Genomic DNA, 13,914 nt, shown 5'->3' with positions numbered 1-13,914 from the left:
ATAGCCATAAGCCTCAGCCTCGGTGTATATTGTATGAGCCTCAAAAGCCTAGGTTCAAGCATCAGTCCCTGTGTTTATAGCCATAAGCCTCGGTGTATATTGCATGAGCCTCAAAAGCCTAGGTTCAAGCATCAGTCCCTGTGTTTATAGCCATAAGCCTCAGCCTCGGTGTATATTGCATGAGCCTCAAAAACCTAGGTTCAAGCATCAGTCCCTGTGTTTATAGCCATAAGCCTCAGCCTCGGTGTATATTGCATGAGCCTCAAAAGCCTAGGTTCAAGCAACAGTCTCTGTGTTTATAGCCATCAGCCTCAGACTCGATGTATATTGCATGAGCCTCAAAAGCCTAGGTTCAAGCATCAGTCCCTGTGTTTATAGCCATCAGTCTCAAACTCCGTGTATATTGCATGAGCCTCAAAAGCCTAGGTTCAAGCATCAGTCCCTGTGTTTATAGCCATAAGCCTCAGGCTGGGTGTATATTGCATGAGCCTCAAAAACCTAGGTTCAAGCATCAGTCCCTGTGTTTATAGCCATAAGCCTCAGCCTCGGTGTATATTGCATGAGCCTCAAAAGCCTAGGTTCAAGCATCAGTCCCTGTGTTTATAGCCATAAGCCTCAGCCTCGGTGTATATTGCATGAGGCTCAAAAGCCGAGGTTCAAGCATCAGTCCCTGTGTTTATAGCCATAAGCCTCAGCCTCGGTGTATAATGCATGATCCTCAAAAGCCTAGGTTCAAGCATCAGTCCCTGTGTTTATAGCCATAAGCCTCAGCCTCGGTGTATATTGCATGAGCCTCAAAAGCCTAGGTTCAAGCATCAGTCCCTGTGTTTATAGCCATAAGCCTCAGCCTCGGTGTATATTGCATGAGCCTCAAAAGCCTAGGTTCAAGCATCAGTCCCTGTGTTTATAGCCATAAGCCTCAGCCTCGGTGTATATTGCATGAGCCTCAAAAGCCTAGGTTCAAGCATCATTCCCTGTGTTTATAGCCATAAGCCTCAGCCTCGGTGTATATTGCATGAGCCTCAAAAGCCTAGGTTCAAGCATCAGTCCCTGTGTTTATAGCCATAAGCCTCAGCCCCGGTGTATATTGCATGAGCCTCAAAAGCCGAGGTCCAAGCATCAGTCCCTGTGTTTATAGCCATAAGCCTCAGTGTATATTGCATGAGCCTCAAAAGCCGAGGTCCAAGCATCAGTCCCTCTGTTTATAGCCATAAGCCTCAGCCTCGGTGTATATTGTATGAGCCTCAAAAGCCTAGGTTCAAGCATCAGTCCCTGTGTTTATAGCCATAAGCCTCGGTGTATATTGCATGAGCCTCAAAAGCCTAGGTTCAAGCATCAGTCCCTGTGTTTATAGCCATAAGCCTCAGCCTCGGTGTATATTGCATGAGCCTCAAAAACCTAGGTTCAAGCATCAGTCCCTGTGTTTATAGCCATAAGCCTCAGCCTCGGTGTATATTGCATGAGCCTCAAAAGCCTAGGTTCAAGCAACAGTCTCTGTGTTTATAGCCATCAGCCTCAGACTCGATGTATATTGCATGAGCCTCAAAAGCCTAGGTTCAAGCATCAGTCCCTGTGTTTATAGCCATCAGTCTCAAACTCCGTGTATATTGCATGAGCCTCAAAAGCCTAGGTTCAAGCATCAGTCCCTGTGTTTATAGCCTAATCCTCATCCTCGGTGTATGTTGCATGAGCCTCAAAAGCCTAGGTTCAAGCATCAGTCCCTGTGTTTATAGCCGTAAGCCTCAGCCTCGGTGTATAGTGCATGAGCCTCAAAAGCCTAGGTTCAAGCATCAGTCCCTGTGTTTATAGCCGTAAGCCTCAGCCTCGGTGTATATTGCATGATCCTCAAAAGCCGAGGTTCAAGCATCAGTCCCTGTGTTTATAGCCATAAGCCTCAGCCTCGGTGTATATTGCATGAGCCTCAAAAGCCTAGGTTCAAGCATCAGTCCCTGTGTTTATAGCCGTAAGCCTCAGCCTCGGTGTATATTGCATGATCCTCAAAAGCCTAGGTTCAAGCATCAGTCCCTGTGTTTATAGCCATAAGCCTCAGCCTCGGTGTATATTGCATGAGCCTCAAAAGCCTAGGTTCAAGCATCAGTCCCTGTGTTTATAGCCATAAGCCTCAGCCTCGGTGTATATTGCATGAGCCTCAAAAGCCTAGGTTCAAGCATCAGTCCCTGTGTTTATAGCCGTAAGCCTCAGCCTCGGTGTATATTGCATGATCCTCAAAAGCCTAGGTTCAAGCATCAGTCCCTGTGTTTATAGCCATAAGCCTCAGCCTCGGTGTATATTGCATGAGCCTCAAAAGCCTAGGTTCAAGCATCAGTCCCTGTGTTTATAGCCATAAGCCTCAGCCTTGGTGTATATTGCATGAGCCTCAAAAGCCTATGTTCAAGCATCAGTCCCTGTGTTTATAGCCATAAGCCTCGGTGTATATTGCATGAGCCTCAAAAGCCTAGGTTCAAGCATCAGTCCCTGTGTTTATAGCCATAAGCCTCAGCCTCGGTGTATATTGCAGGAGCCTCAAAAACCTAGGTTCAAGCATCAGTCCCTGTGTTTATAGCCATCAGCCTCAGCCTCGGTGTATATTGCATGAGCCTCAAAAGCCTAGGTTCAAGCATCAGTCCCTGTGTTTATAGCCATCAGTCTCAAACTCCGTGTATATTGCATGAGCCTCAAATGCCGAGGTTCAAGCATCAGTCCCTGTGTTTATAGCCGTAAGCCTCAGCCTCGGTGTATATTGCATGATCCTCAAAAGCCTAGGTTCAAGCATCAGTCCCTGTGTTTATAGCCTAATCCTCATCCTCGGTGTATATTGCATGAGCCTCAAAAGCCTAGGTTCAAGCATCAGTCCCTGTGTTTATAGCCATCAGCCTCAGCCTCGGTGTATATTGCATGAGCCTCAAAAGCCTAGGTTCAAGCATCAGTCCCTCTGTTTATAGCCATAAGCCTCAGCCTCGGTGTATATTGCATGAGCCTCAAAAGCCGAGGTTCAAGCATCAGTCCTGTGTTTATAGCCATAAGCCTCAGCCTCGGTGTATATTGCATGAGCCTCAAAAGCCTAGGTTCAAGCATCAGTCCCTGTGTTTATAGCCTAAGCCTCATCCTCGGTGTATATTGCTTGAACCTAGGTTTTTGAGGCTCATGCATCAGTCCCTGTGTGTATAGCCATCAGCCTCAGCCTCGGTGTATATTGCATGAGCCTCAAAAGCCGAGGTTCAAGCATCAGTTCCTGTGTTTATAGCCATAAGCCTCAGCGTATATTGCATGAGCCTCAAAAGCCGAGGTTCAAGCATCAGTTCCTGTGTTTATAGCCATAAGCCTCAGCCTCGGTGTATATTGCATGAGCCTCAAAAGCCTAGGTCCAAGCATCAGTCCCTGTGTTTATAGCCATAAGCCTCAGCCTCAGCGTATATTGCATGAGCCTCAAAAACCTAGGTCCAAGCATCAGTCTCTGTGTTTATAGCCATAAGCCTCAGCCTCGGTGTATATTGCATGAGCCTCAAAAACCTAGGTCCAAGCATCAGTCCCTGTGTTTATAGCCGTAAGCCTCAGCCTCGGTGTATATTGCATGAGCCTCAAAAACCTAGGTTTAAGCATCAGTCCCTGTGTTTATAGCCATAAGCCTCAGCCTCGGTGTATATTGCATGAGCCTCAAAAGCCTAGGTTCAAGCATCAGTTCCTGTGTTTATAGCCATAAGCCTCAGCGTATATTGCATGAGCCTCAAAAGCCGAGGTTCAAGCATCAGTTCCTGTGTTTATAGCCTTAAGCCTCAGCCTCGGTGTATATTGCATGAGCCTCAAAAACCTAGGTTCAAGCATCAGTCCCTGTGTTTATAGCCATCAGCCTCAGCCTCTGTGTATATTGCATGAGCCTCAAAAACCTAGGTTCAAGCATCAGTCCCTGTGTTTATAGCCATCAGCCTCAGCCTCGGTGTATATTGCATGAGCCTCAAAAGCATAGGTTCAAGCATCAGTCCCTGTGTTTATAGCCATAAGCCTCAGCCTCGGTGTATATTGCATGAGCCTCAAAAGCCTAGGTTCAAACATCAGTCCCTGTGTTTATAGCCATCAGCCTCAGCCTCGGTGTATATTGCATGAGCCTCAAAAGCCTAGGTTCAAGCATCAGTCCCTGTGTTTATAGCCGTAAGCCTCAGCCTCGGTGTATATTGCATGAGCCTCAAAAGCCTAGGTTCAAGCATCAGTCCCTGTGTTTATAGCCGTAAGCCTCAGTCTCGGTGTATATTGCATGAGCCTCAAAAACCTAGGTTCAAGCATCAGTCCCTGTGTTTATAGCCGTAAGCCTCAGCCTCGGTGTATATTGCATGAGCCTCAAAAGCCTAGGTTCAAGCATCAGTCCCTGTGTTTATAGCCATCAGCCTCAGCCTCGGTGTATATTGCATGAGCCTCAAAAGCCTAGGTTCAAGCATCAGTCCCTGTGTTTATAGCCATAAGCCTCAGCCTTGGTGTATATTGCATGAGCCTCAAAAGCCTAGGTTCAAGCATCAGTCCCTGTGTTTATAGCCGTAAGCCTCAGCCTCGGTGTATATTGCATGATCCTCAAAAGCCTAGGTTCAAGCATCAGTCCCTCTGTTTATAGCCATCAGTCTCAAACTCCGTGTATATTGCATGAGCCTCAAAAGCCTAGGTTCAAGCATCAGTCCCTGTGTTTATAGCCTAATCCTCATCCTCGGTGTATATTGCATGAGCCTCAAAAGCCTAGGTTCAAGCATCAGTCCCTCTGTTTATAGCCATAAGCCTCAGCCTCGGTGTATATTGCATGAGCCTCAAAAGCCGAGGTTCAAGCATCAGTCCCTGTGTTTATAGCCATCAGCCTCAGCCTCGGTGTATATTGCATGAGCCTCAAAAGCCTAGGTTCAAGCATCAGTCCCTGTGTTTATAGCCATAAGCCTCAGCCTTGGTGTATATTGCATGAGCCTCAAAAGCCTAGGTTCAAGCATCAGTCCCTGTGTTTATAGCCGTAAGCCTCAGCCTCGGTGTATATTGCATGATCCTCAAAAGCCTAGGTTCAAGCATCAGTCCCTCTGTTTATAGCCATCAGTCTCAAACTCCGTGTATATTGCATGAGCCTCAAAAGCCTAGGTTCAAGCATCAGTCCCTGTGTTTATAGCCTAATCCTCATCCTCGGTGTATATTGCATGAGCCTCAAAAGCCTAGGTTCAAGCATCAGTCCCTCTGTTTATAGCCATAAGCCTCAGCCTCGGTGTATATTGCATGAGCCTCAAAAGCCGAGGTTCAAGCATCAGTCCCTGTGTTTATAGCCATAAGCCTCAACCTCGGTGTATATTGCATGAGCCTCAAAGACCTAGGTTCAAGCATCAGTCCCTGTGTTAATAGCCATAAGCCTCCGCCTCATATTGCATGAGCCTCAAAAGCCGAGGTTCAAGCATCAGTCCCTGTGTTTATAGCCATAAGCCTCAACCTCGGTGTATATTGCATGAGCCTCAAAAACCTAGGTTCAAGCATCAGTCCCTGTGTTTATAGCCATAAGCCTCAGCCTCGGTGTATATTGCATGAGCCTCAAAAGCCTAGGTCGAAGCATCAGTCCCTGTGTTTATAGCCATCAGCCTCAGCCTCGGTGTATATTGCATGAGCCTCAAAAGCCTAGGTCCAAGCATCAGTCCCTGTGTTTATAGCCATAAGCCTCAGCCTCGGTGTATATTGCATGAGCCTCAAAAGCCTAGGTCCAAGCATCAGTCCCTGTGTTTATAGCCATCAGCCATAACCTCGGTGTATATTGCATGAGCCTCAAAAGCCTAGGTTCAAGCATCAGTCCCTGTGTTTATAGCCATAAGCCTCAGCCCCGGTGTATATTGCATGAGCCTCAAAAGCCTAGGTTCAAGCATCAGTCCCTGTGTTTATAGCCATCAGCCTCAGCCTCGGTGTATATTGCATGAGCCTCAAAAGCCTAGGTTCAAGCATCAGTCCCTGTGTTTATAGCCATCAGCCTCAGCCTCGGTGTATATTGCATGAGCCTCAAAAGCCTAGGTTCAAGCATCAGTCCCTGTGTTTATAGCCATAAGCCTCAGCCTTGGTGTATATTGCATGAGCCTCAAAAGCCTAGGTTCAACCATCAGTCCCTGTGTTTATAGCCGTAAGCCTCAGCCTCGGTGTATATTGCATGAGCCTCAAAAGCCTAGGTTCAAGCATCAGTCCCTGTGTTTATAGCCATCAGCCTCAGCCTCGGTGTATATTGCATGAGCCTCAAAAGCCTAGGTTCAAGCATCAGTCCCTGTGTTTATAGCCATAAGCCTCAGCCTTGGTGTATATTGCATGAGCCTCAAAAGCCTAGGTTCAAGCATCAGTCCCTGTGTTTATAGCCGTAAGCCTCAGCCTCGGTGTATATTGCATGATCCTCAAAAGCCTAGGTTCAAGCATCAGTCCCTCTGTTTATAGCCATCAGTCTCAAACTCCGTGTATATTGCATGAGCCTCAAAAGCCTAGGTTCAAGCATCAGTCCCTGTGTTTATAGCCTAATCCTCATCCTCGGTGTATATTGCATGAGCCTCAAAAGCCTAGGTTCAAGCATCAGTCCCTGTGTTTATAGCCATAAGCCTCAACCTCGGTGTATATTGCATGAGCCTCAAAGACCTAGGTTCAAGCATCAGTGCCTGTGTTAATAGCCATAAGCCTCCGCCTCATATTGCATGAGCCTCAAAAGCCGAGGTTCAAGCATCAGTCCCTGTGTTTATAGCCATAAGCCTCAACCTCGGTGTATATTGCATGAGCCTCAAAAGCCTAGGTTCAAGCATCAGTCCCTGTGTTTATAGCCATAAGCCTCAACCTCGGTGTATATTGCATGAGCTTCAAAAACCTAGGTTCAAGCATCAGTCCCTGTGTTTATAGCCATAAGCCTCAACCTCGGTGTATATTGCATGAGCCTCAAAAGCCGAGGTTCAAGCATCAGTCCCTGTGTTTATAGCCATCAGCCTCAACCTCGGTGTATATTGCATGAGCCTCAAAAGCCTAGGTTCAAGCATCAGTCCCTGTGTTTATAGCCATAAGCCTCAGCCCCGGTGTATATTGCATGAGCCTCAAAAGCCGAGGTCCAAGCATCAGTCCCTGTGTTTATAGCCATAAGCCTCAGCCTCGGTGTATATTGCATGAGCCTCAAAAGCCTAGGTTCAAGCATCAGTCCCTGTGTTTATAGCCATAAGCCTCAGCCCCGGTGTATATTGCATGAGCCTCGAAAGCCGAGGTCCAAGCATCAGTCCCTGTGTTTATAGCCATAAGCCTCAGCCTCGGTGTATATTGCATGAGCCTCGAAAGCCTAGGTTCAAGCATCAGTCCCTGTGTTTATAGCCATAAGCCTCAACCTCGGTGTATATTGCATGAGCCTCAAAAACCTAGGTTCAAGCATCAGTCCCTGTGTTTATAGCCATAAGCCTCAGCCTCGGTGTATATTGCATGAGCCTCAAAAGCGTAGGTCGAAGCATCAGTCCCTGTGTTTATAGCCATCAGCCTCAGCCTCGGTGTATATTGCATGAGCCTCAAAAGCCTAGGTCCAAGCATCAGTCCCTGTGTTTATAGCCATAATTCTCAGCCTCGGTGTATATTGCATGAGCCTCAAAAGCCTAGGTCCAAGCATCAGTCCCTGTGTTTATAGCCATCAGCCATAACCTCGGTGTATATTGCATGAGCCTCAAAAGCCTAGGTTCAAGCATCAGTCCCTGTGTTTATAGCCATAAGCCTCAGCCCCGGTGTATATTGCATGAGCCTCAAAAGCCGAGGTCCAAGCATCAGTCCCTGTGTTTATAGCCATAAGCCTCAGCCTCGGTGTATATTGCATGAGCCTCAAAAACCTAGGTCCAAGCATCAGTCCATGTGTTTATAGCCATAAGCCTCAGTCTCGGTGTATATTGCATGAGCCTCAAAAACCTAGGTTCAAGCATCAGTCCCTGTGTTTATAGCCGTAAGCCTCAGCCTCGGTGTATATTGCATGAGCCTCAAAAGCCTAGGTTCAAGCATCAGTCCCTGTGTTTATAGCCATAAGCCTCAGTGTATATTGCATGAGCCTCAAAAGCCGAGGTTCAAGCATCAGTCCCTGTGTTTATAGCCATAAGCCTCAACCTCGGTGTATATTGCATGAGCCTCAAAAACCTAGGTTCAAGCATCAGTCCCTGTGTTTATAGCCATAAGCCTCAACCTCGGTGTATATTGCATGAGCCTCAAAAACCTAGGTTCAAGCATCAGTCCCTGTGTTTATAGCCATAAGCCTCCGCCTCGGTGTATATTGCATGAGCCTCAAAAACCGAGGTCCAAGCATCAGTCCCTGTGTTTATAGCCATAAGCCTCAACCTCGGTGTATATTGCATGAGCCTCAAAAGCCTAGGTTCAAGCATCAGTCCCTGTGTTTATAGCCATCAGCCTCAACCTCGGTGTATATTGCATGAGCCTCAAAAGCCGAGGTCCAAGCATCAGTCCCTGTGTTTATAGCCATAAGCCTCCGCCTCGGTGTATATTGCATGAGCCTCAAAAACCTTTTGACATAAGCACTGGATCAGTAATTCTCTGTGGCAGCCATGTTTGGGCAGAGTGCACCAGGCCACCCTTAGTAAAGATACAGAATATTTGTTTGAGGTCCAGACTCTAAGATCCGTGCCACACTCCAGGTTGTGACTCTACCAGGCCGGTGTAGACCGGTTGTTTTTTTGATAGTCAACTTTATTGGTTTTTGAGAAACAAAAATAATAACAATACAGCACAGATGATCACTAGCCCTTGGCATATCAGAGAATGCCAGCAGTGATTGTGTGTAAACATGCATATCAATCCAGGTCTATGTTGCATAAACAATACCTACAAGAGAATAGACCTAAAAACCCCTCTATCCCAATTGCTTCATCCATTTGCCCCATATCCATTTGTGTTTGGTTGGGCATCCCCTGGCCTCAAACAAGGGTTTCTCCTGGGCGGCGCACCAGTCCACCCCGCTGCACCATTTAGTTATTCTTGGGGGTCAAGTTATGTCCTTGTCGCAGCAATGTCGCGTTTGGCCACCATGGTGGCCGTCCCCAGGAATAGTTTATCTGCTCGTGACCCATCTAAGCCACCCGTGACTCCCAGGATGAGGTGTAGGGGGGTCATGGGCCACCTGCCAGCCCAGGACGTGTTTGAGTTCCGATTCTATTTTATCACAGTATGTTGTAAGTCAGGGACGAGATCATGTGGTAAAAGTCCGCCGGGTGCTGTCCGCAGCGCGTACATTCCGGTGAAGCATGCAGGCCTGCCCTAAAGAGGCACTCTGGGGTGAGATGGGCGGTATTAAGATAATATAACTGAATTAAGCGGAGTCTGGCTGAAGTGGTAATGGTCTTGGAGGCCACAAGGGCCTCCCGCCAGTCTTCTTCCGGGGGGGCCAGCCATCCCTCCCACCGGCGCCTGAGCGGGTCAAGCATTGTTGGGCCGTTATCAGTCAGGGTGCGGTATATCCGTGATACTCCCCCCACCTTCCCCAGGTTCCCCATCATGACTTGTGCCTCCAATGGTCTAAACTCAGGGAGCGTGGTGCCTGTTGATACATGGGCGCTGAGGGCATGTCGCAGCTGCAGGTATTTGTAGAATTGCGAAGCGTGGAGGGTATAGTGCCCCAACATCCGACAGCGAGTGAGGGCTGGACGTGGCCTCGCCCCTCCCCATAGACATCTAGTGGGCATGCTATCTATCTCCTTAAACCATCTTTGTGGGAAGTGATAGGGGGTGTTTTGAATCATATATAGGAAGCAGGGAAGGATCATCATCTTAAATAATGCCACCCTCCCGAGTGGGTTAAGTGGTAGGGTTTGCCAGCGCCTGAGGTCCTCTTTGGCCTTCTTGACAAGTGGGGTGATATTTAGCGCCTGTTCTAGTTCTGGGAGCAAGTCAACCCATTTGCCTAAGTATTTAAACGACTGTTGCCTAATGGGAATGGTTGACTGCCATTCAAAGCCTTCCCTGGAGAGGTGGAGGGGTACCAGATTCGATTTTACCGGGTAGAGCCTGAGACGCTCTCAAAGGCCTGAAGGGCCCGAAGATATCTTGGGCCAGAACGGGCCTGGTACGACAGGAAGAGAAAGACGCCGTCTGCATATAAGGCAATTTTGTCAGTGTGGTGGCTCCCCCAGGTTCAGCCCTGTACCAGGTCATCTGTCCGAATAATGCACGCCAGGGGCTCCATCGCCAGCATGAATAAGAGTGGTGAAAGGGGACAGCTCTGTGTTGTACCTCTTTGGATCGGAAATGCTTCTGAGAGGGCCCCATTGATGAGTAGACGAGCTCCAGGGTTGGAATACAGAACCCGGACAAAATGACGGCAGTGCTGAACCAGACCCATCATTGTTAGCACATCCTTTAGGTAGAGCCGTCGACCGTGTCAAAGGCCTTTTCAAAGTCGTCAAGGAGGAAGACCGGTTGATATGGACTAATCGAAAAGCTTGCAAGCTTCCTTGCCACACTGCACTGGCTCTCGAGAACAGACCAACCTCTGAGAATCCCAGCAGTGTAGGGAGTCAGCAGTTGGGTCTGGGTTGAGATTTAAGGTACTTGAGGTACTGAAAGAAACAGGTCCAAGGTACAATCATTTGGACATGATTACTAACATGATAACATGCAGAGCTCTGCCCACTCTAAGCTCCATACCTTGGTAACTCACTAAGAGCAATAACAGAGGATGAAGGTTTTGCGAGCATCAACAGAAGGGTGCTCACTTTCTCTCAGTTGGACGGGTGAGCAACCTTAACTCATGCGTGTATGCTGGACTTTAACTAAATATTGGAATAGGCTGCCTGTATGTGCTTTGCCGGGCCCTTTTAATACATATTCATCTTACAATAAACATCACTTCAGGCACAGAGTCTACACCTTGTCTCATTTGAAACTCCAGCCAACAGCGTTTCCGAGAGGCTTGTCCACTAAGAAATACTGCCCACACATTTCCTTTGGATGTCCAATATTCTGTTAATCTGTCTAAATTTAAACTGCTTACAGAACTCTGTACTTCTTACATCTTTTAAAGTTAGATAACAAGAACACTTGTGTTACTACATATAATCATTACCTTAAGGTCGCACTGGCCCATCGTTAAGCTGTTCTTACAGCTGTGGTCAAGTTTTTCCTCAAGAGGTTCTGAACGACTACCAAAGTAAAACGCATGTTCTCTCAAGTGTGATCTGTGTTGTGCTATTTAAGAAAAGATCGTCTTTTTGCAATGTGTCTATAATTCTTGAGATTGGCAAATTACATGCATCATATTCGTAGAAGATGCTTTCATTTTGCCAAACTGTTTTTTTTCTATACAATGGCCGTTGTCACCAGCCGACCCAGGGCACTGCTATGGGTTTGAGATTAGCTTCCTCTTATTCCACCCCATTTGTTAGATTGATTAGGAGGACCAGCCCCATCTAGGTCGGTACAAACACCTTTCCAGGCATGGAGTTTGCGTGATAGCCTTCCTGTGGTGTAAACTTGTTTTGTGTCCACTGAACTAATTAGACCAACATACCTGAAATTAAAGAGTCGAAGATGAAAAGTTCAGCACTGGAGGCTGTATCTAATGACCGTGAGTGAGTTCAGTCACCCTAATCTTGATGAGGTGGAGATTCAGGGTCACTTATGTAGAAAATAAGCTGTGACTTGTGCACCACCAAAGTCCAAAAACATCCCCTAGAAGGAACTTGCGTTGGTATAAATGTTAACCAGGAATCTGAAGAGAGCTCACAGCTTCAGCTTTTAAAAACACCAATTTATGCTCCAAAAACATTCAAGAGGAAAGATTTGCCCAAAGAAAATATTTGTTAGTGCCCAAGAAGAAGACAATTAAAAATGATTAAATAGCGAGATTTGATTACACCTTACAACTCACAAAGTAATGATGGTCAAAGATGTTTGAGTGGAGACCAGCCTTATAGCCAATGTAGTCCTAACCAACATACATCTGGAAAATATTGTGCTTATGTGACCCTCAGTCTTTACAATTCCAACCAATCTCTAGGACAGAATGTTTCTCCATTGCTCTTGAGAAGGGCATGATGGTCCGTCTCGCATGGGTATTTATTGAATACGTTATGGAAATTAGGAATTGTGATGAAGAAACACAATTTTGTTCTGGAAAGGGTGAAGTGCATAAAGCTCTTAGGGTTGCTCATTCTGAGGAGGTTGTGCTTCAGATAAGGTGAGAAAATGGGTTGATTCTGAAAAAGCCCCCCACACCCTCCCCATTCTGAGCATTGTGTGGATGGGACGTCATTTGTCTGCATCCATCGAAGCACTTAGCGAACTCTTTCACAGGTGGATATGTGTATTACCTGCTACCTCTTGAGCACTGAAAGTGAGAGGAAGTCGAGCACTATGATGCCAGGTTCAACATGTGGGCACATGGAGTAGCAGAACCGGTTTTGGAATTTGTCATTGACTGACACCATCCAGACTGGTTGGGGAGCAAGGAGGGACTTTTGGGGTTGGAAACAGGGGGCAACCGCTCAAGAGAATAATATTATTTTCAATTACCTGGAACCTCTAGCAGATCCTCTTAGCAATTGTGAGTCAAGTGAAGGAATGGCCAGGGGTCTGTGTATTAAAAAATATATGATGTTTGTGAGTCAAGTGAACGAATGGACAGGGGTTCAAGTCATCTCGGGGAGCCATGCCAAGGAGGTTAGAAGAAAGGACTGTGGATTTCCAGATCGTTGTAACACAAGGTCTAGAGTGGAGCGTCAACCAGGAGTTTCACATGTGGCAGTGGTTTGCAATCTGGGGTATATTTGGGAATGGAAGCTTAATCTACTATCATTTCAGTAAAGGATTGTGTAGCTGCAAAGTCCTTTCAAGACATCTCTTATCATCTCAACTCTGGCCTTGTTTCTCTAGGCACACTAAAGAGAAGCAAACACAAAGAAAGGATGAACGGAGCGCTGAAACTTTTCAGACACTCACCCCCAGTCACAGATCTGGGTTCAATCCATCATCGTTCTTTAGCTCACTTTGGCATATAGCTGTGTCTGAACTGGGGTTGCAATCAGTCTTGACCCTGTGCCTCATGGGAACAGTCCAGCCCGAACTGCCAAGCCATGTCTTCCCCGGACCAGAAACACGCATCCTAGGACCAGTTTCAGGCTAACAGCTACGTCTGGCATACCCTGCCAACTTAGGGCGAACAAAGCCTGCCATGAGGCCGTGGAGTGCTGATCTTAATCTTTAGTGGGACCATGATCTGGTTAATAGCTGTTTATGGAGAATGCCCAGATGTGCTTCACAGCCTCCTCTGTGGACTGGAGCCAAGCAAAGAGGCACTCAAAGAGTTTTAGAGCAGAGAAATGCCCACTTTGTAGATGTGGGTCCCTTGCTCACTTTGCCACTGGGTTCAAGCTAGCTTGGCTGATGACGGCTGATTAGCCAGAAACCGGTCCTAGGAAGCTTGTTGCCGGTCCAGGGAAGACATGGCTTGGCAGTCCGGGCAGGACTGTTCCCATGAGGCACAGGGTCAAGACTGATTTGCATATAGCTGTGTCTGAACTGGGGTGGCAAAGTGAGATAATGAATGATGGATTCAATCCAGATCTGTGACTGGGGGTGAGTGTCTGAAATGTTTCAGCGCTCCGTCCATCATCTCCTTGTGTTTGCACTAAAGAGAAGCCCAGTGGCAGCTTGTGGTTAGATCAGCTTTGGTAAAGAGGCTACTAGGAGGGCCTAACTCACCTTTGAAAAAGACATCACTAGGATAGGCACTGCTCGCCGTTGACAAAGATAGCATAGAATGGACGAAGGTGGTACTCGCAAGGGCCTAGCTTGTGTCCCGATAAAAGTACAAGTAACAGGTACATAGCTTACTTTCAGTAAAGATACCTATAGCGGGGACCCAGCTGAACTTCAATAGGGATACAGCTGGCAGGAGTGTAGCTCTCCATGGCTGAATTTACC

The 13,914-nt window shown here is 47.1% G+C and overlaps 1 protein-coding gene across 1 annotated transcript in view; it reads right to left on the bottom strand.

The window, feature by feature from the left end:
- Nucleotides 1-13,914, bottom strand: part of PDE9A (phosphodiesterase 9A) — a 427,071-nt gene that overhangs the window by 53,140 nt on the left and 360,017 nt on the right. The gene's annotated exons all lie outside the window — the stretch shown is intronic.

This window comes from Triturus cristatus, chromosome 8 (assembly GCF_964204655.1).
Source record: "Triturus cristatus chromosome 8, aTriCri1.1, whole genome shotgun sequence".
NCBI classification, from domain to species: Eukaryota; Metazoa; Chordata; class Amphibia; order Caudata; family Salamandridae; genus Triturus; species Triturus cristatus.
This window is presented reverse-complemented; position numbering and strand designations above follow the sequence as displayed.